The sequence below is a fragment of the Podarcis raffonei genome, chromosome 5 (genome assembly GCF_027172205.1).
Source record: "Podarcis raffonei isolate rPodRaf1 chromosome 5, rPodRaf1.pri, whole genome shotgun sequence".
Taxonomy (NCBI): domain Eukaryota; kingdom Metazoa; phylum Chordata; class Lepidosauria; order Squamata; family Lacertidae; genus Podarcis; species Podarcis raffonei.
This window is the reverse complement of record NC_070606.1, coordinates 23,749,109-23,773,800: the sequence shown is the minus strand read 5'-3', so window position 1 is coordinate 23,773,800 and position 24,692 is coordinate 23,749,109. Positions and strand designations below refer to the sequence as shown.

General features: G+C 40.7%; 1 protein-coding gene and 1 long non-coding RNA gene across 5 annotated transcripts in view; one reads left to right on the top strand and one right to left on the bottom strand.

Annotated features, from left to right (window-relative positions):
- Positions 1 to 24,692, bottom strand: part of NRG3 (neuregulin 3) — a 593,829-nt gene that overhangs the window by 131,413 nt on the left and 437,724 nt on the right. The window lies entirely within an intron of this gene.
- Positions 14,783 to 23,845, top strand: LOC128413808 (uncharacterized). The gene is made up of 5 exons (XR_008330470.1): positions 14,783 to 14,871; positions 19,919 to 20,036; positions 20,329 to 20,416; positions 20,563 to 20,904; positions 22,325 to 23,845. It is a non-coding gene; the product is annotated as an uncharacterized LOC128413808 (long non-coding RNA).

Genomic DNA, 24,692 nt, shown 5'->3' with positions numbered 1-24,692 from the left:
AATTACGGTAATCGTGACACGGGAGGTAGGCAAGTTGATCAGCTCATATGAGCAAAAATTAATGTGAAAAATGAGGAAGCATTTATAAACTGTAAAATGAAAACTTAATAAAATATTATAATTTAAAAAGAGAGCGAGAAGTACACCCTTGTGCAAATTAATTGAAACAAACAATATAATTTATTGTACAAAACTCACATATACATGTACAAAACTCACATACACTGGTATGTACATTTGTAACGGATATGACCTCTGCTATTTTTAAGCAGCATTTGAATACGGTTTGGCATGGAGTCTTCTTGTTTTGAACAGTCACTGTTGATTTTCAGATCACACTTGAATTAGTGCCTGAATGAGCTTCTCCATAGTCGTACAGTCTACAGCACGGAGGCGACTTTTGCATATAGCCCACAAATTCTCAATGGGATTTACATCTGGGGAATTCCCTGGCCAATCAAGTACTGTATTTGCTGCTCTGTCATGAATTCCTTCATCACTTTCGATGTGTGACAGGGGCTAGGTCCTGCTGCAATATCCCAGTACCGTCAGGATACCTCTTTTCCAGCTCTGGAATAACTCTCTTTCGTAGAACCTCAATATATTGTGGTGAGCGCATCATCACTTCTATTGGCTGCAGGCTTCCAACACCATAATGACCAATGGACTTTTCGTGTTTGTTTTGAGTACAGGATTATGAGTAGGATAAAAAGCATGCTTTGTTTCAATTAATTTGCACAAGGGTGTAGGTATTTGCATTCCCTCCCACCATTGATTAAGTTAGTTGTGTCATAGTGTTCTGTGGGTGTATCAAGAGCTATTCCACATAAGCCACCACTTTGCAGGACAGGTGTCTAACAACACATTGCCCCCTTTCTCCTACCACAACCAGACCCTGCAACCAGAGACCCCTGGGCTAAATCAATCTGCCTCCATCCTACCACCTTAACCCAATTGCTAGGCCATGGTGATTCAAAGTAGGGCTGCCATACGTATGGAATTTCCCAGACATTACTGGGATTTCAAAAGTGGAATTAACATGGGGGAGGGGGGATTTCCGAACCATGCCGCTTTGTCCTGGATCATAGGCAAGTCAATAGAAATATAATGTCGGTTATTTTTTAAATATATATGGCAACCCTAATTCAACCCAACTTATCCCTCACACCTTTTCAAAACAGCCCTTCTTCACGCACACAAAAACCCACCAATGAAAGTTGTTCCTTGCTGATGAGGTCAGATTATGTGTTTTCCAGTAGGTTTCAACTCCTCAGTCTTTAATTTTACTAATTAAAAATTGGCTGTACTATAGATTCACAGTATAGTGGGACGCCATGACAGTATTTCACCCCATCATTCCAGCATATTGTTCTCGTGAATACATAATTTCCAGCACAGTGTCCAACCAATTAACATTGCTGGCAGCAATTTTGTATATAATTTGCAGTCCGGCAATAATGCTTAAATAAAATACAAGCTAAGCAGGCCAAGTGGACAGCATTTAGTGGAGGATGAAGCCACGTGGAATGTGAAATTCAATTCAAGACTGTCAGGATTGCCTGCTGTTACCTCCTCCTTGTGTATGGAAGGTGCCCTTTGGCAACATAAGAATCCACACACTGAGAATGAGCTTGCTGTTGTTTCAGTCTTGATTTCAATTTGAGATGCAGTAGGAAAATCACTGTTAGGTCAGAAAGCAGGCTGACACAATAGAGAGAGATGCTATCACTGGGAAAGAATGATAGGAATGAAACACGCAGGCAAAATGAGGGTGCTTACAATGGCAGTATGATTCGGGAAGCAGACCCCAGAGGGGGAAATCAGCAAAGTATTTTGTATCCAAATTAGCACACTGGAGTTCAAAGCAACAGTCATTCATGGTAAAGATTCTACCTGTGTATTGCCAAACTGTGGCCCCAGCTCTGTGCATAGCTGTCAACTTTTCCCTTTTTTAAAAGGGAAATTCCCTTATTCCGAATAGGATTCCTCGCAAGAAAGGGGAAAAGTTGACAGCTATGGCTCTGTGGCAGGATTTCTTTTGTGTGCTTGCAATACAAGTTGTCCAGCAGGGATGCTAATCCTTGTAATTCCTGCTTTACCCCCTCCTGCCCCTACCCTCTGACTTAAAATTGCTGCAGACTTTACATCCCAGACCTTCCAAGGGCAGGCAGCTGTGACATAATAGTTAAGTGGAAATTAAATCTTGCTTGCTTTCTATTTAGTTTTAGTTAATGCAATAGCCAAAATCAAATTGACTAATTCCATTTTCATCATTGTATTAACTAAAATTAAATGCGCATCTCTAGTCTGTAAGGATGTAGCTCCATCAAAGCAAAATAAGTACTGACTGTGATAATGGGCACAGCTTCCTGGGAAACTGAGCTTTAAATGATATTTCTGCACCTTTGTGATTGATAGGACTAGCCTGTAATCAGATGGATTTTATCAGGGCTCTTCAATCCTGGTGCTCTGAGGGAAGGATGTTGAAGGAAGGAACTAGTTTTGTTCTTCATTGTTTCTTGTTCTTTGCTAGTTTTGCCTCTTAAGAGCAGCAGTGTTAAAAAATCTAGTAGAGTTAGTTGGAAGTTTTACTTTTGCCTGGGATTCAAGGCGGCTCACAGATAAAAATAAGAACATAAAAAACCATTAAAGAAGAATTAAACATAGATAGAAGCAAAACCACACACACACACACACACACACACACACACACACACTTTAAAAAAAATCTTTTTAAACCATACAAATAATTTCAAAAAAACATTATGGCACAAGCCTTTTCATTGAAAGCTGTCAGTTCCCAAAAGCCTGTTGGAGCAAGACTGGTGAAAGGACAACAAGGAGGGAACCAGCTTCTCTAGGGAGGATGTTCCAAAGTCTGGGGGCAGCCACTGAGAAGGCCCTCTGCCTCATCCCTACCAAGTGTGCCTTTGAGGGTTGCAGGGTTGAGAGAAGAGCCTGTCCTGAAGATCTCAAAATCCAGGCAGGTTCAATGAGGTACTACAGTCTTTCAGATAGCTTGGACCTAAGCCATAGAAGGCTTTATAGGTCATATAACATGTGGACAATTCATTGGCATATCTATAGAGGTCCCTCAGCAAACAAATCAACAGGCAAAGCATTCCTTCAAGCTGGAAAGTCTGTTAACCAACTAGGCTACAGGAGCCCATTCACAGCAATATTGCATATGTTTATCAGTACTTCTGAGCACCAACATTACTATTTTACTATGTATAAAACCTTTCCGAGTATATATTCTGATTAAATGCCAAATTCCTTTTGTCGCTGAATAGTTTCTCTAGTAAATATGCTCCAGAGTATATGACAGAAGAGTGATTTCCCTGGTGGTAGCACCCAAATACGATCCTTCCTTTGTTCATATTCCCTTTCAGATAAAGTAACTTGAGTTATTTTAAGATTTTTCTAATGGCACATTAGCACTTCCAGGGATTCCCCAAGGTCCCAATTTACTGTTTAAGTAAAGCACTCTTAAATGCACACATGCCTCCATATCATTTCCATCTGATGACTTTGCAAACCAACGGCATAATTCCTTTCAGCCAAATCCATTCCTTCAGAAATAAATATAAACTCTTGCACCAAGGCAATTTTCTTAAGAAACTTTCTGGTATAAACTTCACTTTAAAAGACATAAAAGTAAGATAACAATGGTAAGTGGTACACTTACAGTAATTTATTGTGAACTGCCTGCCTGTTTTTAAACTGTCATGCGGATGTATTAATGGCCCAAGCCAAAAATGAGATGGGGAAATTGTTCCTGGACTGTAAAAGGTAAAGGACCCCTGGATGGTTAAATCCAGTTAAAGGCGACTGTGGGGTTGTGGCGCTCATCTCGCTTTCAGGCCGAGGGAGCCAGTGTTTTGCCTACAGACAGCTTTCCGGGTCATATGACCAGCATGACTAAACTGCTTCTGGAGCAACGGAACACTGTCATGGAAACCAGAACACATGGAAACGCTGTTTACCTGCTTACCACAGCAGTACCTATTAATCTACTTGCACTGGAGTGCTTTCAAACTGCTAGGCTGGCAGGAGCTAGGACAGAGCAACGGGAGCTCACCTCGTCATGGAGATTTGAACCATCCAAGAGGCTCAGTGGTTTAGACCACAGCGCCAACTGCATCCTATGTGGACTGAACCACATGAGGCTCCAGGAGATTTTACAAAAAAATAAAATTAAAATATGCCAGTTTCTCCCCCCCCCCATATTTTTGGGATGAGGCAGGCTTCCGCAGGGTCCAAAAAAATCAGGGGGTGGGAGAAGCTCAAGCACAGAGTCAAGCACAGCTCAGCTTCAGTGAGCAGCTCCTTCTCCTGACACAAAAGAGGGCAGAAGCAGCCCCCTGCCAGGATGACCATTTCACAGAGTTTCTCCAGGGGTAGAAGAAATTCTCCAACTGGAACAGCAAAGTAATAAATGTTGGAAATGTAAAGAAAAAGAGGGAACATTTTACCACATGTGGTGGGAATGCAAAAAGGTGAAATGCTTCTGGGAGATGATATATAATGAGTTGAAAAAAATGTTGAAATATACATTTATAAAGAAACCAGAAGCATTTTTACTGGGTGTTGTTGGGAGTGATATAAATAGAAAAGAATGTAAGCTCTTTTTATATGCAATAACAGCAGCAAGAATATTATTGGCCCAAAAATGGAAGCAAGAAAAATTACCGATGATTGAAGAATGGAGGATGAAGTTAATGGACCATGCAGAACTAGATAAACTAACAGGAAGAATTCGAAACCGGCGGGACCAAAAATTCACGGAAGACTGGAGTAAATTTACAGACTCTTTGAAAAGTGTTTGTGAAGATCAGATGACGTTTGTAGGTTTGCAAGAAGTTCTGTGAGGAGTATTATTGGAAGTATTGCAAAAATAGATAAGGGGAAGGATAATTTGTTAAGAGACTTAAAGGCAATATAAAGTTAAGAAATGTATAAGAAGTGGATAAAACGGTGGATTATCAGAGGTGCTGATGGAAGTCTAAAAGGATTGTATAAGTGATAAGTTTCGTGGTACATTTTATAATTTATATGTTAAAATCAATAAAATCATTATTAAAAAAAAAGTAGTGGGAACAGCACAGCTTCTGAAGGGGAGGGGTGAACAAAAGACAAATCTCAGAAAATTTCTCAGGATTTTGTCCCTAGAGAAACTTTGATTCCACTTTAGCCAACAGAAGCACCCGACAAAATCAGCAGAAGGCATCCATAGCCATAGGGAAGGCTGCATCACCAAGTGATCTGACTTATGTTGTCATTAAAGTTAAAACCTACTTATTGCCTTTTATGACTGCAAAGAAGATGAGCTGCCACAGTGGCAAACGGCAGGGAGCTTGGGTATTATTATGATTATCCATGTGCAGCTCAGAGTCCCTAAGAAACAAATAATGTCGAGCTAGTCATTTTACGCGGCTCGGATTCCATGCAAAACAGGTAAAATTTACATCAAGTGCATAAAAATGCTTTGGAAAGAAGGCAGGAGCCATAATTCAGCCCTCTGCCTGCCCCGCAAGGAAGGGAATGAGATAGAGAGGGAACATTCTTTTTCAAGCTGCACATAATTGGAATTCTCTGGCCACAAGAGACAAGTTTGTGGAATCCAGCCATGATAACTAAATGGCAACTTTGTGTTTGGAGGCAACATACTGCCGATGACCAGACACAGGGAGCAAATAATATGGGAGAATCAGTGTCTTCATCTTTAAAATCAAAATGTGTAGGCTCAGCTCAGTGGTCTCAGATGTACAGGTGAAACTCGGAAAATTAGAATATCATGGAAAAGTTCATTTATTTCAGTAATTCAACTTAAAAGGTGAAACTAATATATGAGATAGACTCATGACATGCAAAGTGAGATATGTCAAGGCTTTATTTGTTATAATTGTGATGATCATGGCATACAGCAGAAAATTAGAATATTAAATGAAATCAGCAAAACAAGGACTGCAAATAGAGCAATATTGGACCTCTGAGAAGTAGCAGCATGCATATGTACTCAGTACTTGATTTGGGCCCCTTTTGCATAAATTACTGCCTCAATGTGGCATTGCATGGATGCTATCAGCCTGATGGAGCTGGTAGACAGCTGTCCTGGACACAAATTGACCTGCACCTCAAGAAAATCTGGCTTATGGAACTCTCCCCAAGCCGTATCCCTTGTTTGGTCTCTTTTGCACCCCAGTTTTGCCCTGGAGTCGTGGCACCTGATCTGTGTTGAGGGTGACTCCCCAGCACAGGGTCAGTCCCGCTGGGTTCCTATCACCAGTATGTGGGCTGCCTGATGCTGAATAGATGCCCAGTGCCTTAGCGAAAGCTACATCTTACCTGTAATCAATAAAGTTGTTGCCTAATTCAACCCAATACTAATCTTCTGTGCTCATTTTCTCACTCCTCCCTGCACTGGCCACAGGCATCATGTTCCTGTGGCAGCAATCAAAGATACTCCTTTGAGAGTCTTCCACCACTGAAAATCTTGAATTAAAAGGTGGCATATAAGCAATAAATAAACAATTCTGTGATGGCCAGCATTCTGTAAGTCTCAGCTGCCCAGTGAGTCAAGTATTACGACGAATGTTACCTGCTCACGAATTCTCCTCTGAATTTCTAAAATTGCAAGACCATGGCAACATGGGTGGAGTGTGTTCATGATTGGGTCTTCAAGCTGTTAGAGCCACTGCCACACAGGAAGTTTTTTAAATGCCAACGCACAGCAAGGGATTGTCTGTTTCCATAGTATTTTTCTTGTGATTCCCCACTGCGTTTGAGCAAAATCTGTACAGTGTTAGCATTTAGTGTTCAGGCTGTTTATCCACAAAAATGGATTTGATTTTTTTTTCCCATGCAGAGCTGAATCATTCTTGAGAATCACATGTGAATTATTATTTGCCATCGGCTCAATTAAGCATCGGCTTCTGTATCCAGTTCTCTATTTAGTGATTATATTCTGAAACATGCTGGTAACAATAAGCATGCAGCTTTCATTTTTCAGAAGGAGCAAAGCACATATATTGGTGATACTCCTTTTCCCCACCTCAGAGAGCTGACGTATGCTCTGCACCCCATTGTGTGCAAAACAGAGAGTCTCATTGACACCTAGCCAATGTATGTGATGCTATTTTTCAGGAAGTTCTTGTCCTTGAAAGTATTAATGCTGAGGTTTTTTCCCTTTTTTCTGAAAGACACCATCAGAATTATGGATATTTCCTCCTTTTTTCAGAGTCTGGTGTCCTTTGAGGAGGTTATATCTTAAAATGATTCTGACATAACAGTCTCCTCCAAAATCCCCACTCAATATAGCTCCAAGCACGTTGGGATTGTCTGCTAACCACTGTCTTGTATTTCCTTCTGTTTTTATTTTGCCATGTTTAGCACACAGCTTTCTTCGAGATGTTGACACTTTTGCTAAATATATCCTTCAATGAGACAAGCACGGTTCAAGTTGAGATATGCCTGCTTCCCCCCCCCCTTTCTTTTTTAAAAAGAACAACCCAAGAGAATATTGCAGGTTGTCCAGAATTTGACCATGCTTACTCACTGGTGCTATAAGGGCTGTTTCAAGTGTGAATATGTATATAAATCCAGAATGCCCCTGGAGAATAGTCAGATGAGGGTCAAATTCACATGCTTTTATTTCCACATCTCCTGTGCAATGTTGATACAAAATTGACACACATTCAAAAACACATTAATAAAAATCTCCTTGAATAAAAACTAGTCTCTACAGTTGGTCAATTCTGACACGAGTATTTTGGGAGGAGGATGGCAGAGAGAAAGAAGTCCTACAATTAGAAGAAGAAGAAGAAGAAGAAGAAGAAGAAGAAGAAGAAGAAGAAGAAGAAGAAGAAGAAGAAGAAGAAGAAGAATTTATTATTTATACCCCGCCCATCTGGCTGGGCTTCCCCAGCCACTCTCAGGATGAAGGTAACAGTCAAGGAGAGGGGAAAGGAGGGTTAACAACAGGCTATTCTAAGCTGCATTTCCAAGAACACAGTATTGTTTTGCAGTCTCTTTGCTCATGTGTTGAGGAATATTTTTCTGCTCTGCTTCATGAAAAAATAAACATTTTAGTGTGAATAAAACATACCGTGGCACTATGGAGATAAGTAACTTTCACTAACTTCTGAAAAGAATGTACAAACAACAAAGGAAGTTTTCTTTCTTCCAGTAGATGTGTTCTTGTGTGTGTGTGTGCTTGCACAAAACCACCTCCCTCACTGAAAAAAATACCCCAACCCCTGTCCTCTGACATCTTAATAAACCCCTTATCAGCTTCCAAGGTTTTTTAAAAAAACAATTAGCTACTAATTGCAGATGGTATAAGAAAAGTTCACACCTTATACTTAAAACAGAAGGCTGCCACCCCCAAACTTGATGATTCATACAAATGAATATATGAAATTTAACTCCCTTCTTCAACTGCTTTTGACCTTTATTGCCCTTTTAGGAGTTTCAGATGTATGAATGCATTTTAAGGCACCAGTTTTGAACACTGCATATCCACACACGAAAATCATTCATAAACTAGAAAAGGGGGGAGGAACCCTTGCGCTTTTATTTTTGTACAGGAAATCCTTTTGGCATTATAGTATTATATCTACTATACATAGCCAGACTGTACTGCAACTGCCAGTGCCTACAGCATGGGAAATTAATGGGAAGTGAGGGAAATTACGATACAAACAAATGATTTTGACTGCTTTTCAAATGCAATCTGCATCCTTCAATCCGACTGTGGACAGCTGATCCAAATTTACTAATAAATGTAAAAAAAATGAGAAATAAAAAGCAGCCTCCAGGCAGACAGCTGGTTCACAGAATGACTCTGTACATTTTTTAAAAGAAAACCCCTGTATTTACATCGAGACTATTCATTTCAGCAGCCAAAGACTACCACAATGCCAGTGCATAATGAAAAAAGGTTATTCTTTGATGCCAACCTCAGTCAAAGAATATTTGCATCATTGTGCACAGAAATATGCATATGTATGACAGGTGGTCACCCAAGGATCAATCACCAAAAACAACCACTATTTACCTCAGCATTAATACTATTTATTTCTTTAAAATTAGTGGGCAGTGCCCAGATCGGGGATTTGTAAAAACCCACAGTACCGTGATATTTAAACACACAATGCAATCTGTAAGTTTGGACTCATCACACCCAAAAAATGGGCGGTCACACCACAGTCAAATTTCAGCCCACTATCTTGAATCAAAATGGTGCCCGGCACCCAAACATCAATGAAGACTGCCGCCTGCACTTTAGCAACCCTCATGTTGAGTTTGGTGGCGATATCTCAAGAGGTGTCCAAATCTATTCCAAATAAGTCACATCAAAGTCATATTTAAGTCCACCATCTTGATTTAAAATGGCCCCCAGTATTCAGTGACAAAGTCTCCTGCTCCCACCTTGGGCACCCTTGTACCAAGTTTTGTGATTATACCTTGAGAAACAGCTGAACCTATGTAAAAAAATAGAAAAGGAAAAAGTGCCTGCCAGCTTCTCTAGTTTATCTTAATAAAATGGAAAGATAATTGCTTCATATTGGGTTTTTTGTGATACTTTATGTTTCATTGTACGCATACATTGCCTAGATATTTTATATAAGGGAGCAGCCTATAAATATTTTAATAATCAAATAGGACAAATAAATATGGGTGAAGATGGTCCTTTAGACAAGCTTCCTCCAAACTATTTAGGGTTTTCACCATTATCGCCAAATAGAATCATGGATATATATCAAGGTCAGCCGTTATCCTACACAGTCAGATCAGAAGTACATTGCATGCTATTACTATTGGGGGGGTAGCAATTTAATATTACATTCCATATTTTAATAATCTTCCAATAAGTTGTGAATCTTAATATAGACTCTGATTAACAAATGCCTTATAGAAAAGACTTTGCTCCCCTTACTATATATTGTGACAATGCAGAAATAAGGATATCAAGATCCATCGCTGAGGGTAATGCGAACTGCTCAATTTTGTGCTTCTTTCCAACTTGACATTTTGTTGTTTTGTGCCAGGTTCCAGTCCCTGATAACTCCAGTTAAAGATAGCATGGCTGATAAAGACCACCACATGACTGATCATTGAAAAATCTGCTAACAGTCAAAGTAGGTGGTTCTGAGGCAGATGGACCAATGGTCTGAGTCACTGGAAAAGCAGCTTCATATAAGGAAGTGAAGGGAAAGTAAGGAAGAGGGATTATGCTCGGTCCTTTTTCACAGCAACATGGGGAACATTTCACAGGCATACAGAAAATCTTAGCAGATGGAAAAGCAGGAGCAGGGTATTTAATTTGTATTAATAGCACAGATTTAGACATCTTTGTAATGTTTACAAAAGCAGGCAGAACGTCTCTTGGAGCTATGAGTAATGCTTAATATCCTTGAAGTGATACATTGATCAGGATGCAATAATGAGATTTTATTCTGTCTTTAAAAAAATGAAATAAACAAAAAAATCCTTGTCCGTTTTGGGAGCAGATCCTCCCCTTGGACCTGGGGAATTACAACTGAAGATTATGGGGTTACCATAATGAAGGTGATGGGACGGAAAATAAGGTTCCCCCCCAAAATTTGCAGCACTGTTGATTCCCACTGCTCTAAGAACATCAGCTCAAAATATTTCAGCTTTGGTACAGCACAGTAATCCATAGGAAATCAATCCAATATTATTCAGAGCCCAGTTGCTTTATTAATCACGGTAATCTTACTCCGATAATAATTTTAAGCAAAAGAAAACATTTCAATAATTGTTTCTCTACTTAAGATAATAAGAGTCATCAGTTCATTTTCTTAGCAGAACATATGGCCATTTTGTGAACTAAATGCCTTGTTATCACTACAGGAAAATGAGGCATTATGCCATATGAAGCTAAATTAAACATGCAATGCAAATACAACATTGTGGGTTTTATTTAACTAAGCTTTATTCAGAGAAGACCCATTGAAGTTAATGGGTCTAGCTTAGCCACAATTGTCCATTTCAATGGGTTTAAGCAGAATACAGCTTAGTTGACTATCATGCTGCATGCTTCGCCATTATTCTATAGGCTTTTCACTGGTGTGATATTCTTAATAAAGAATGCTTCACATCTCCATTTTCGTCAGCCTTCATTGGGCTCTTTTGAGGGGCTGGGTCTGTCTACTTTGGGGCTCTTTGTTTTGTGTTTGTCAGTTTACTGATCTGAACTTCTCCATAGCTCACTGGATGTGAGGGCAATCTGGCTGCGACATCTGTCACCCCATTGATCGCCGTGGTTGATTCGGCTGATCTGGCTGGCTAGGCGGGTGTCCCCTTCCTCCCTCACCGCTCCATGTGCATCCCTCCCGAAGCTGTGTGCTCGGTGGAAGAGGACGACATCCCAGATAGAAGGAGTGTACCGTTCTTCGGTCAAGGTTATACGATAGCTGCGCCCCCCTGCTAGAACCTCCAAACAAGCTCCATAGCTCACTATTTTGATTTCAAATCTGCCAGCAGTCAGCCATCTGAGCTTACAATTATTAGGAGGAAGTGGTGATGAAGATATCAAAGGAATTCTGAGGAAAGAATTTGAGGCTTGAGAAATTAGGTGTTGAAAGTGACAACTGAAGGAGCAGCTAAATTATTTTCTTCTAGGCTCACTGTGCAAAGCAGTTTTAGCTGAGTGTCTCCAAGGACTGATATGTTGGAGAACTGGAGCCTTTATGGCCTGTATAAAGTGATTATGATCCTGGGCTACATAACTGGATTGGGTCACCTCTCTGCCCTCCCCCCATTATATACAGTGGTGAAGCATGAGCACTGTTCCAGAGTATTTTTCATTCTCATGTATATTATATCTATTCAAAAAAAGTTTGGTTAATGAAGAAATTATATATCTTTCTACTCACGAGTGCTGAACTAATTGACTGATGAAGAATTCAACAAACAGTAGTTGTTATCCGGAAACACTGTTCAGCAGGGTTCAGAGTTGGACATCAGAATCGGACATTTGATGATTATACAAAGCTTCACAGTTTGCTCTCTGCTGGGTAAAGTCTGGCACCGTGATTCATTTAAGGACTTTCAGAGACTTTCAGAGACTTCAGTTTGTTAGTTTTGATGTTCTGAATTAGTCCAGAAAGTTTTTCACATTGTAATTGTTTCTGGCCATCGTGTTGCTTTGATATTGCTGACTTCCCCCATTCTATACAGTGGTGAAGTTACCTGCTCCGGCACCGGAAATGGCATACATCCGGGGGAGTGGCTGGCACGCATCCCAGGGGGTATGATGCACCGCTCGTGGGGGCGCATCTCAGGGCTGTGCAGCAAGTGGTACATGTCCCTGGGTGTGTGCAGCACGTGGCGCACATCCCAGGGGTGCACAGCGAGCGCCAAGTGTCCCGGGGCGGGTGTGGTGGCACTCCCCCATGGCACCCAGGGCGGCCTGCCGCCCCCACCCCCACCGTCATCCGACAGTGATTATATATGCTATAAAGACTTCCCAGTGTGGATTGATATATGTATACAGTATTAGAATTTATCATTACAACTTTAGTTTGTTCTATGTGAATTAGTATTCAATCAATTTTATAAGATTCTTTCAATCTCGGTAAGTTTTGCATTTTTTGGTTGAAAGTGTGTGATGAAAACAAAGCAAAAAGTCTGAGATTGTAGGCCATGAAATAACTTTAAGCTTCATACATCCAGATCCACAGAGACACACCTGAAATGCATGGCCGGCAAGGTAGGAATTCCTGTCCCTCTTCTTTGAGTGTCTTATTCTTGCAGTAAAGACGGCTTGGTGATACATCATTTCAATTAAACATTCTAAATGTCACTCACTGGTAGCTCCCCGCACTTTACCCACCTTTGAAGTCTCATTCATTCAGAATGTCTGACAAGGTTGTGCAGTGAAACATGGAAAGAACAGGAGACTGTGTGCCAGAAATGAATGAGAAGACGTTAAGCCTCACACTGCCATCCAAATTCTAAAAAGGCTCATCTTTCCCCCCTTTTTAAAAAAATTGGTTTCACGGGCATTTTATTTGGGGGTGGGGTGGGGGTTTGTATGGGGATGGTTAACTGTTCTATGAATGAGCAAGGGACCAGACTACTTAAGACCACAGTCAACAAAATTGCCCATTGCCATACAGCTAGATAGATGTAAGCCACCCTCCCCTTTGAGAAATGTTGCTAATATTACTTATTGGTGAGGAACAACAACAACAAAAATGTAATGTGTTTTTGTTGCTACTGATAAACACCAGAAGACTTAACAACAAGTAGACCCAAACCCATAGTCAGGAACAAGATGACTATAAAAAAAAGAGTTGGGGGGGGGAATGTTTAAAATAACCTTTTCTTTAAAAAAGCAAAAAAACCCAGAAGCCTTCCTTTTAGGAATTCTAGGTGCTGAAATCCCAAGGGAGCAGAAAAGACTGTTTATGTATGCAACCACGGCTGCACGGATGTCACTGTCCCAGAGATGGAAAGAAGATAAAGTCCCTACCAGAGAAGAATGGCAGATCAAGTTGATGGATTATGCCGAAACGGCTAAAATGACTGGAAGAATCAGAAATTAGGAAGACCAAAATTTTAATAAGAAATGGGGGGAATTTATAATTGATCTTAAAAACCATTGTAAACAGTTAAAATCGTTAGTAGGATTGAAATAACACTTGTAGTTTAATGGTGAATTTTGGACACAATGGAGAGGTAAAAGATATGGATTATTATAAAAGATGCAGGAGGAGAGGATTAACAATAGAACCTACAAAGGGGAGGAGGGAAGTCCAGGATATTCTCTGGCATCTCATTTCTATGTTGTATGTTGGATATAGGACTGTAAAATTTAAATCTGAAAAACCAGGAAGAGAGAGAGCCTCCAGGGCAGTGGCGGAGGTGGGGGGAGCTTTCTCCATCCTGGGAAGGCAGGGAACATGAAGGGCTGAGACTGTTCCACAAGCTGCGTGTGCCTACCTGACCTGTTGGATGTGTTGTGGAATGAGGCCTTCAGGATCTCCAGCCAGCAGTTTTCAACCTGAGTAGCTCAATGTAGCTCAGGATCTAAGTTAGACCATATCCCTCTATAGGACAGAATGATCAGGAGCCTTTGCATGCTATCCACATACAAAGATCCAGATTGCAGCCTATTATCTGAAATTAAATATTATGCAAGTTGTGGAACAGATCAATGTCACTGGTTTTTAAAGGCCTAGATATCAGCGTTTTCAAAAACCACTCCAATGTTTGAACACCAACACTGGACAGCTACTTGCCACAGCAACCCATCATTAATCTATCTAATTCCTAGACTTTTATACCAGTTAAACAAATGAAACCTCTACCCACAGCAGAGGTGATCCTCCTGGACACTGTCAGCAGTCCCAGTGAGAACAAGAGCTATGCCAGCTCTTCCATCACAAGTCCATTGTGAAGTCATGTGTGAGTGAAGTCACAGCCATGCTGAAGATAAAGCATTGTCTACCTCTGTAGCTCTGCCTTATCTTTGCATAGGGGTCGCGGGCTTGTGACTCCCAAGGGCAAATACAGTGAGACAGTAGGAAAAGGGAGCGAAGATGAAACTCACAAGCTCAGAATGCCCAATGATGAAAAGAAGAAGTATTGAGGCAAGGGGGGGAACCTCCAATTGCTTCTGGTATGTTTTTGAGAACAATTCAAGGTGCTTATGCTCACATTTAAAGCTCAATATGGCTTAGCGCCCAGGAAAATGAAGTTACACATTCTCACTTCCACTTACTGAAGTCATATTTGGAGTTGGTGACCAGAGAGAGCCATCTCAGTGGTGTTACCTTGCCTGTGGATTTCTCTCCTGGTGCCAACATTATTGTGTGTTTTTTGGCATCAGGCAAAGGGGTATTTAGTCTCTCAGACTCATTTATTATTGAAATTTTTACATACTGCTCTTCCATAAAGCTTCAGGATAAAATATAAATAATGTTAAATAAGTAAGAAAATAGAAAGCAGGATTTTCTTTTATCAGTCCTGAACCTATTGCCCGCTGCTTAGCTCTACTGAGCGATCCCAAGTTATAGTTATGGGTGAGGAGGAAGAGAATCAGCTATCATACCAAGTAGAGTACACGATGGCTCAGCAGACAGACCTGCAGTGAACCCTTGTTCATGAGCCCAGAAAGATCTTTATTTAATAAGAGGTGACTGTCGGCTGTCATTTCATGAAGAGAAAACTGTCATGTGAATCAGACTTTAAAGAATGGGAAAGATGGCTGGAAACAGACAAAAGATTTTGAGAGAGTTGAAGGCAATATGACAGATGCTCTGTTACCCTTAGGACATACAGGTTTTTTCTTAGCTCATTCTTGTCTCTCATCAAATAAATTTTGAAACTGGCAAACCTTTGTTACCACTGGTGATAGTGGGATAAAGTTGTGTACAAGAGGCAATGATTTATGTCTCAATACAACCTTCAGTTATTTTGGGGAGGGGTGTTCTTCCTTCTCCTGACTTGGTGCACCTTATTTAGAGTTAATTCCTACAAACAAGATTTCAAAACCTGTTGGAATATATTCTCGCCTTAAAACAACTTACAGCTCCATCATTGAGAGCATACTCAAAGAATGTTTTGCTCAAGGTGATTTCATTTCCCCCAATTACCATGACACTTTTGATTCTGTGTGGAGAAAGAATGGGGTATACTCATTCAGAGAAAAATTGCTTCCTACCATGTTGCTTACTCAAGTGGGAATTTCTATTACCCTGAGCAATGGGGAGGAGATCCTTAATTTTTAATATGTCTGTAAAATAAATTCAGATTGTTTCCTTAATAGAAATGTCAATCTCAATAGCCAAAAGATCTCTTCAAGAAGGTGGGGTGCTTTTTTGAAGTGTACATTGAACCACCAGCATTAAGATTGGTATCTTTGAGAGGAGAAATAGCTATTTTAGTGAAAGGATCCATATTTTCCTATTTGAAATATCCATCTGTTCCGCAAATGCAAGATACAGCATTTTAGCAGCAAGCATAGTTTATTTACTCCCTTCCATCTTTAAAGATATTCATCTTTTTATATGTGAGCTCTCCTCTCTATGCTATTTGATTCGGCTGTTGAAAATTATCCTGATTTACAGTGAATTTTGTACCATAGAGTTCCATAGTGACTTATTTCCTGATTGGAGCCTGTTCTGGACAGACACAGTGAAAGGGCCAAATCCAAATTGTTTTATTGCTTAGCAAAAGACCATCCTCAGTCCTACAGCGGTACAATGGAAATTGTGATATCACTCAAAATAAGAATAACATAATCCATTGCAATAGCAGTAAAAGAGAAAGTAGGCTAGCATCAGACCCAGCTGAGAATAAGCCCGACCCTGTAAACTCTTAGATTTGGTTGAGTAGCTATTTAGTTAATAAAGTGTTTTTTTCTTAATTGACCTATTGCCTTCAGAAAACACAGTTTGATTACCTCCTGGCTGATTTAAAGCTTAAGAGTAATCAAGGTTTCAAGGCTACATAATCAAAGGCTTGTTATCAAAAGGCACTAGAAACTGAGTCACTGAATAGCAGTAGATTCAAGCTGGACCAAAAGTTGTTCAAACAAAGCATCACTGTCTTATTGAATTAATTTCTACATGATAGTGGTGGTCACTAGTTAAGCCTGCATTTTAAAAAAGGATTAATCAAATCTCTGGAGAACATAGGTCTATTAATAAACCATTAGCCATGACACATGAGGCCTGCAACAAAACGTTGCAGTGGATCCCATCTCCTAACACCAGTGTTTGTGTTTAATTGAGCTGGAATCACTGCCAGATTTGAGGCCACGGGGCAGGTGCTTTAAATATGAGGTGGTCAAGGGCGGCTTCACTGTCACCCCCCCCACACTCCTCCTTCCTCATTCCCTTGCTAAATTTGAAATTTTGTTGCTGCTGTAGCTGTTGATATGACATTAGCATGGGCACTCTCCCCTGCAGTCTGAGGAATGGAGGAGTCCCCATCTTAGAACAGGGAATTCTGGGTGAGTTGGCCCAGGAGAGTGATGGTGCTACTGCTGTTCTTGCCTCAGCGCAACGGCAGTAGTGGAGGGACTCTCCACAACCACATCACCCAGAATGCATCACTCTAAGGGAGGGTCTGGCTAGCAATCACCACCTGGCTTTACTCTTGGGGGGGGCAATAGCGAAATGGAATAATCATCCGTGCAACAGTACCATTTTCTGATATATGTCCTTGGTAAATCACTGCCCCCACATCCAATCCTTATTATTATGGCGGTTTGTGCCATGACAGCTCATGGTCTGGTGACACTATCTTCTCCCGCAGTGGTTTTCAAACTTTTATTCTGGGCCACACTTTCAGAATAAAAATTTGCTTGCGGAGCACTGAATTTTTATTAATTAGAAATACATTGGAAAACAAAAATATCTCAGCTAGGATTGTTGTTAGTATCATTTGATGTTCTTGCTCTCATTTTGAAAATAAATCTATTCATATTCTTTAAAGACAGAGATAGAGATAAGATAGATAGATAGATAGATAGATAGATAGATAGATAGATAGATATGGAAATGTTTAAATGTTTCTTTGATTGTCCTCAAATCTTCCTGCCTCTCTTGCTATCCTCTCCTGCCACACCAGTGAGGCACACCACATCCTTTGAGAACCATTGTCCTACTGGTTGGGATTTCTTCTTCTTCTTCTTTGGCGATCACTCATAGCCGAGTAAGATTGTCTTCCATATACACAGTTTTAACAATGTGTCTCTAAGTGACTGTGGAGGCCAATTCCGGAGGCACATGTCCTTCCACAGTGGGGACATTGATTTCCGGGCAAGAGTTGATCACGGTGTGGATTTGCCAAGCGTGCCTTCCTCTTAGTTGGGATTTACTGCACAAGCAGTAAATGGTGCTTTGCTTTAAGTGCACTTCTGTATTTCAGGCACCAGGAACAATGGCAGCTGCTAATGTACACAACAGACAATGGAGGAAAGGCAGCATGAAGCCTTGGCTTCCTGCTCTTGATTTTGGTGATTTTATAAGAACACCTTGCAATGGTGTTACATTGGAGGGACAGTGTCAGACAAGTGCTCTCTCAGTACCAACTAAGCCCATCAGTCAGGTTAGAACAGCTGTCCAGTTAACCTCATTTAGGCTCAACATTTTACTGCTCAAAATTTCAGCTTAGCCCTAGTGTCAAAGACCAAGGCAGGACCTCGAATTGTGAAATATTGTAGGTTTGGCTGACTTTCCATTTAGCAGAGTTTCTATATCCTCCCTTCATTTTTATCATGGAACTTTAAGGGTATTCCCCAATCCCTGCAGGATAACAGCTAATTATTTCAATAAAGAATCACATTTCATTATAATGCTGTTTTCTGCAAGATTCAGATAATTCTCAAAAGCCAAGGCAGTGCAAATATAGAAAGATCGTGTAAATTCAAAGAAAAATACATACCAGAATCCCATGATGTACCGAGTCCACAATTTCTCTAATGAACCCCAAGTTTATTTCAGTGAACTTGAATCTATGCCTGACCAGAGTCTCCATGTGAATGAAGTGGCATAACCATACAAATTGCCTTAATAAGCATTGTCAAAGCAGCAAAAAGGCTCAATGTGAAGGATGAAGATAAGAGATGCTCACTCAGATTTAAATAAGAGCTGGGCTCTGAGTCAGTGAGCCTCAGAGTTCCTTTCATGCAGCTGAATGCAAGTTTTGATAATGGAATATTAGTCATTTGGGGAGACACTATTCTCTGTTGTATGGCCCATGTTGCCATTTATATGAGACACCTGAAGTCAGCCTATCTCAACCTGTGGATCCCCAGATGTTGTTGAACTACAACTCCCATCAGCCCTAGCTAGCAAGGCAGAGCTCAGGGATGATGGGAGTTGTAGTCCAACAACATCTGGGGACCCACAGGTTGAGAACCACTGATCTAAGTAGAAGTGCAGTTAGCTGAGAAAGTATGGGCATTCTAAATGAAATATGAAGCATGAACTTACCCAAAGTGATTGTTCTATTGATTTGAATGCAGACGTTTTCCATATTGCTCTATTTCTGTCTACGTTGGTTGCATTGGGCCCAATTTAAGGTGCTACTGTTAGTGTGTAAAGCCCTAAAAATCTTAGGATTTGGGTATTTTGTGGTAAAGTTCAACCCTGAGCTCAACTGAGGGGGCTTCATTTGCAGGCCTGCTGGTGAAAACCATGGTTTGGATACTCTGGATCTCCTCCTAGACTAGGCATGTCCAGCCACAAAGATGTTGACTTTCTGTCACATAGTGAAGGCTTCCCCCAATTTTTTTTTTTTTTTTTGGGTGAACTGATTAGTCTACTGTGGCCTTTAGATTGCCTATATTATTGCATTCATTAGAGTATATTATATTACCCCAATAATCTTAATAGCATTGGGGGTTTTAATGTATGTATTGTTTGATTATGACTGGAAGCCACTTTTGGACCTTTTGTTAAAAAGCATGGAAAAGTAAAATATTTTATCCAATGCTGAATGTGTGGAGTTTCATGGATCCACCCCTCTGCCAGATTTTGAGGCTGGAGACAAGGGAAAAATTCTGTTCTTAATGCTGAATGATGGCACAATAAATCAATCAATGGAAAAGAAGTCTGAATTTTTAATATTATTATTATTGTTGTTGTTGTTGTTGTTGTTGTTATTATTATTATTATTATTATTATTATTATTATTATTATAACTATAAAAAATCTTTACAGGTATTTCGGGAAAGAATTATGGGACAAAGCAATTCCTTACAACCTTTCAAATGGCTACGCTGAATATCTAGTACAGAATACAACTAGTACCCCCTAGTAGCTGGTATTCTGCTCAACATATCAATGATTTTTTTCATTGACCTTGACTCCTGTTTCTGTGGCCACTTTGCTGAGAGTTGACTGTAAGTGCTCACTGTTTCATTCAATTACAGCTTTAAATTGGTGATTAGCCAATTAATCCTCACAGAACCTGGAGGGATTCAAGTGTTATTGAAATCTGCAAAGTGTTTTTGAAGATATCAAAGAAAATTCAAGTGCAGCATCCTCAACGTGAGTAAGACCATTACAATAATGAACTTATTTGAAGGGCAATCCACAATAACAGCTGCTGAGAAACGAAGCCATTTTACATAAAGAAACACACATTGTGTTGGCTTCATGGAATCCTATGTCAGCTTTAAATATAGAATGTGCAAACCAGGTCATACATTTTTGCAAAACAGAACACTGCATATATTTATGCAGCAGTTCAGAAGTAGTCAGAAATTATTTTAATATGATAGCCTTAACTCTAGACACTTCAATCCAGTAACTGTTTTGTTCAATATTTTTGGTGTTTCAGTAGCCAACAAAAAAGATGGGTGACTATTACAATCAACTTTAAGTTTTAAAGAAAAGAGGAAATTCAGCGGATCATACTTTTAAGTCAAGTGGGTAGGACTTGTGCCTTTTACATATGTATATACTTGAATGAGCACTTTAGGTGTTAGTTTATTGCTGTTTTTATATTTGAGTATTTTGAATGTAGAGTTTGGTTTGGGGGATTAATTTATTTTGGTATGTACTTCAATTTAAGGAGTGATGGGGTCTGTTGGGACATGTTTCTACACCAAGTCAGAAGTGTGTGGGATTCTTATCCAAGAGATGCTGTTTGCAGATGAAGCATTGCCAATAGCATACTCCGAGGAATCTCTACGGAGACACATCAATCTTTGCCCAAGCTTGATTGGAGTTTGGCCTTACCACCAGTCTCACAAAGACCAGCATCCTGGGTCTAGACGTCATCAGCACTCCATGCGTCAGCACTGGTTACCACATGTTTGAAGTAATAGACAATTTTGTCTTCCTCTCCATCAATGCTGAGCTGGACTAGCTTCTTCGCAAGGCAACTACAGCAATGGCTTGCCTCTCCAAAACGGTATGGAATAATGAACGGTATGGAATAATGTGATGCTAATGTTCAATATGGGATGTGGGTGGCGCTGTGGGTTAAATCACAGAGCCTAGGACTTGCCAATCAGAAGGTCAGCGGTTCAAATCCCCATGATGGGGTGAGCTCCTGTTGCTCGGTCCCTGCTCCTGCCAACCTAGCAGTTCAAAAGCACGTCAAAGTGCAAGTAGATAAATAGGTACCGCTCTGGTGGGAAGGTAAACGGTGTTTCCGTGCGCTGCTCTGGTTTGCCAGAAGCGGCTTAATTATGCTGGCCACATGACCCGGAAGCTGTACGCCGGCTCCCTTGGCGAGATGAGCGCCGCGACCCCAGAGTTGACCACGACTGGACCTAATGGTCAGGGGCCCCTTTACCTTAATGTTCAATACCAAGATGAAGGTCTACCAGGCTTGTGTGTTGAGCACGCTGCTTTGTGGAAGTGAGTCATGGCCAACTTACACCCTCCAGGAGTGACATCTCAATGCCTTACATATTTGCTGTGTGTGGAAGATTTGGGGCATCACATGGCAGGACAGAGTCTCAAACAAAGATGTGCTCTCCCAAGGTCACATTCCCAGCATGCTTTCACTTCTGTCTCAGGGACATCTACACTGGCTTGGTCATATACACGGAATGGAAGGTGGAAGGGTCCCCAAGGACATGTTCTATGGCAGGCATAGGCAAACTCGGCCCTCCAGATGTTTTGGGACTACAGCGCCCATCATCCCTGACCACTGGTCCTATTAGCTAGGGATGATGGGAGTTGTAGTCCAAAAACATCTGGAGGGCCGAGTTTGCCTATGCCTGCTTTATGGGGAGCTGGTTTCAGGCACTAAGCCTATTGGCAGACTAAATCTGCATTACAAATGTGCCTGCAAACATGACATGAAGGCTGGCAGCATTAACCTGCCATTTGGGAATCCCGTTAGACAATTGTGGTGCTTGGAAACAGACACACATTATTTGACTGGAGAACTGCACTGCAAAATTCAAAGAAGAGCAAATCTGAAGGATGGCTGTGTTTCAAAAAGTGCAAGTTAATTAGATTCACCTTTAAATGTGAACAATATCTAATTTCTTCCCCATCTCAAGTGGTGAGGTGCAGGTTTCTGTGTCTCCTGCTACCATGTGATAAACTTTTAATGTGACCCAAAGCATGTGCACTCCAAGTCGGCCCTGACTATACAAGCAAAAAAATAAAAATAAAAGTTGGATGGTACTCATTTGTAAAGTCTAATCACACAGTGATTTAGTAGTGGTGATTGCTTCAGATCGCACATTAATGGTGGCTGGATCAATGCTTCCAAGGACCAGTCTTGAACTTTCTCTTTGCTAGCTTGGTGCGAGATATATCCAGAATGCCTTTGTGAAATCTCATTGTTATTATCTCTTTTTTGCTTTTCTCAGAATAATCCGGATGCTTCCTTCCAAAGAGGAAAGCCAAATTTACATTGAACTTGCTTTCTACGTAAAAAGTCCCCCCCCCACCAGCAGTCCCCGAGTCACAACAGAACATCCACTGCTGATCAAAGTTTCATCCACTATGTCCAAACTACCGTCAATATCGCTGGAAGGTTTGGGTTGAACTTTCCTATTTCATAGGAATGTGTAACAATGTGGGTGGTGGTGAAACATCATTGCCAATCACCACCAGGATATTCTGTATGCTAGACACAGATAACTCCCAAAGTTATACTTTGAGCCTAATGACCTTGGATTCCTGCAAAAAGGCACTTGTAAGAAATGGTATAAAGTGGTGGTGATGCATACAGCATGTAATTGGAAGTCTCCAAAGCAACCATACAGATAGCAGGGGTTAATAAAGTTTGGGACACTCTGCTTTATGTGCAAACTTAAGCAAACAATGAAATCAAATTGTTTTACAAAATAAATATGGCACCAAGATTCTCTGTTTGTTTTCCTGCCTTTAAGATGCTGATCAAATTCCAGTTACAGATGCCTGTATTTTTTTCTGACTAGGATGTATATATGATATATAACTTATATATACTATAGTTGGGGAGCTAGTTGTCCCAGAAGCATACTATATTAAAGACTGCAGTAGGCGGCTTTCTTTATTCCTTAGGTGAGCTTTTCGTACTGGTGTGTGATATATATGTGTTTTCCTTGCTTATATTTTGAATTATATTTCAAAATAAAAAATGTATGGGGGAGGCAGGGGAAGAGAAGACACCAAGGGCACACACAATTTGACTAAAACCCTGCCATTTTCAATTTATTATTATTAATTTGAGGGTCCCAGTTAAGGAATGGGGCATTTTTGTGCTTCCTTCAAAATTCTTCAGATTCCTTGACTATGCAGGAGCCTGCAAATCCACCTCTTTCACTTTAAGTTAAACTAGACTGAATAGTGGGTCATATTTTCATACCTTCAATGCTCAAGTGACTCTGCGTCACCCTAACTTACTTCACTGTTGTGAGGGGAAATGGTCTGAAAGCAGTGAAATAGAGAATGTGCTTTTCCCATTGTCCTTATTTGTTCAGAGCCACTCATATAATAGTTCTTTATAGCAGAAACGGTTAGAAGTTCATCACACTGTTTAACTGGGGTGGTTCATATGTTGGCCAAACTAGTAATTTTCTGGGGCATGACTCCTCACAACCTCACTATATTCACAAAACAGCATGTGCTATTTTGTTCAGCTGGAGCTTGAAGGAGAGCCTCTTTAAGGCAGGTCCATCAAGTTGGCTCAGAATCAAATCAGATCCAACAAAGCAAAGCACATCAGGACCTGGACAGCTCTGAGTGAGCTTTACTGGCTGAGCTGCAGGAGATGTTGTCTCAGCAAAGGACCAGAGTCATCTGAAGAATTACGGCGGCTAGCAGGACCCCTCTTCCAGTAGTTGAGCTGTATGCAATCCCTAAAGGGCCTGCAGCTGACTCCAGCATGGCTGTGGATCAGGAGATGCTACAGGGGAGTCACCCCCAGAGTATGAGGAAGAACCATGTTTTTCTGGCTTGGATGATGTAGGAGGAGTGCTGAGGCCCACCAGAGTATAAACTGTGACTCAACCTGAGTCCTCATCGGGATAACTAGGCAGGCTGCTAGGATCAGGCCCAGAATGGCAAGTTGTAGGATTCAGTGTACAAGTTGGTAAAATGCAGGGGAAAGTTGGGGGGGGGGAGGACAGCCAAGCTCTCTATTCTCTATTATCATCTAGTTCCATGATAACAACGGAACATTCCATGTTGCTTCCCAGGTGTTAGAACTCTGAGACATGAACCGAGTTCCTTATGGTCTATGTCACAATGCCAAATGAGTTGCCATGAATTGCATGTGCTCAAGCCTAAAGGCTATACAACGCAACCAACAGATAGGACCACCAATTTCATGTCCCTGATTTAACTGAACATTTTACAGGGTTTGTCCTTACAAACAAAAGATAATTGCTCCCATTCTGAATCATCTGCCCAAGACTACCCAGGGAATCTATAAACTGGTTGTATTTTGAACCCAGGTCTCCTTTGTAGAAGTCCAATTATCTGTCCACTGAATGACTTTGACTTTTAAAGCAATTGCTAAAGGTGGGGAAGACATGCTTCATTTACAAGGTATCTTTCCAACTTCCAATAATACCCCATATTGATCACCACAGGTAATTTCAACCCTTTCTTTAAGGAAAGGTCAGTTCTCTGTACTTTGAGACTGGGAATGCTGTCGTAGTAATACTGGTGCATTATTTTATAAATAGTCAACTCATTACTGTTTCAATTGAGAAATGCTAACACTTCAAACTTTCCAGCACCAATCAT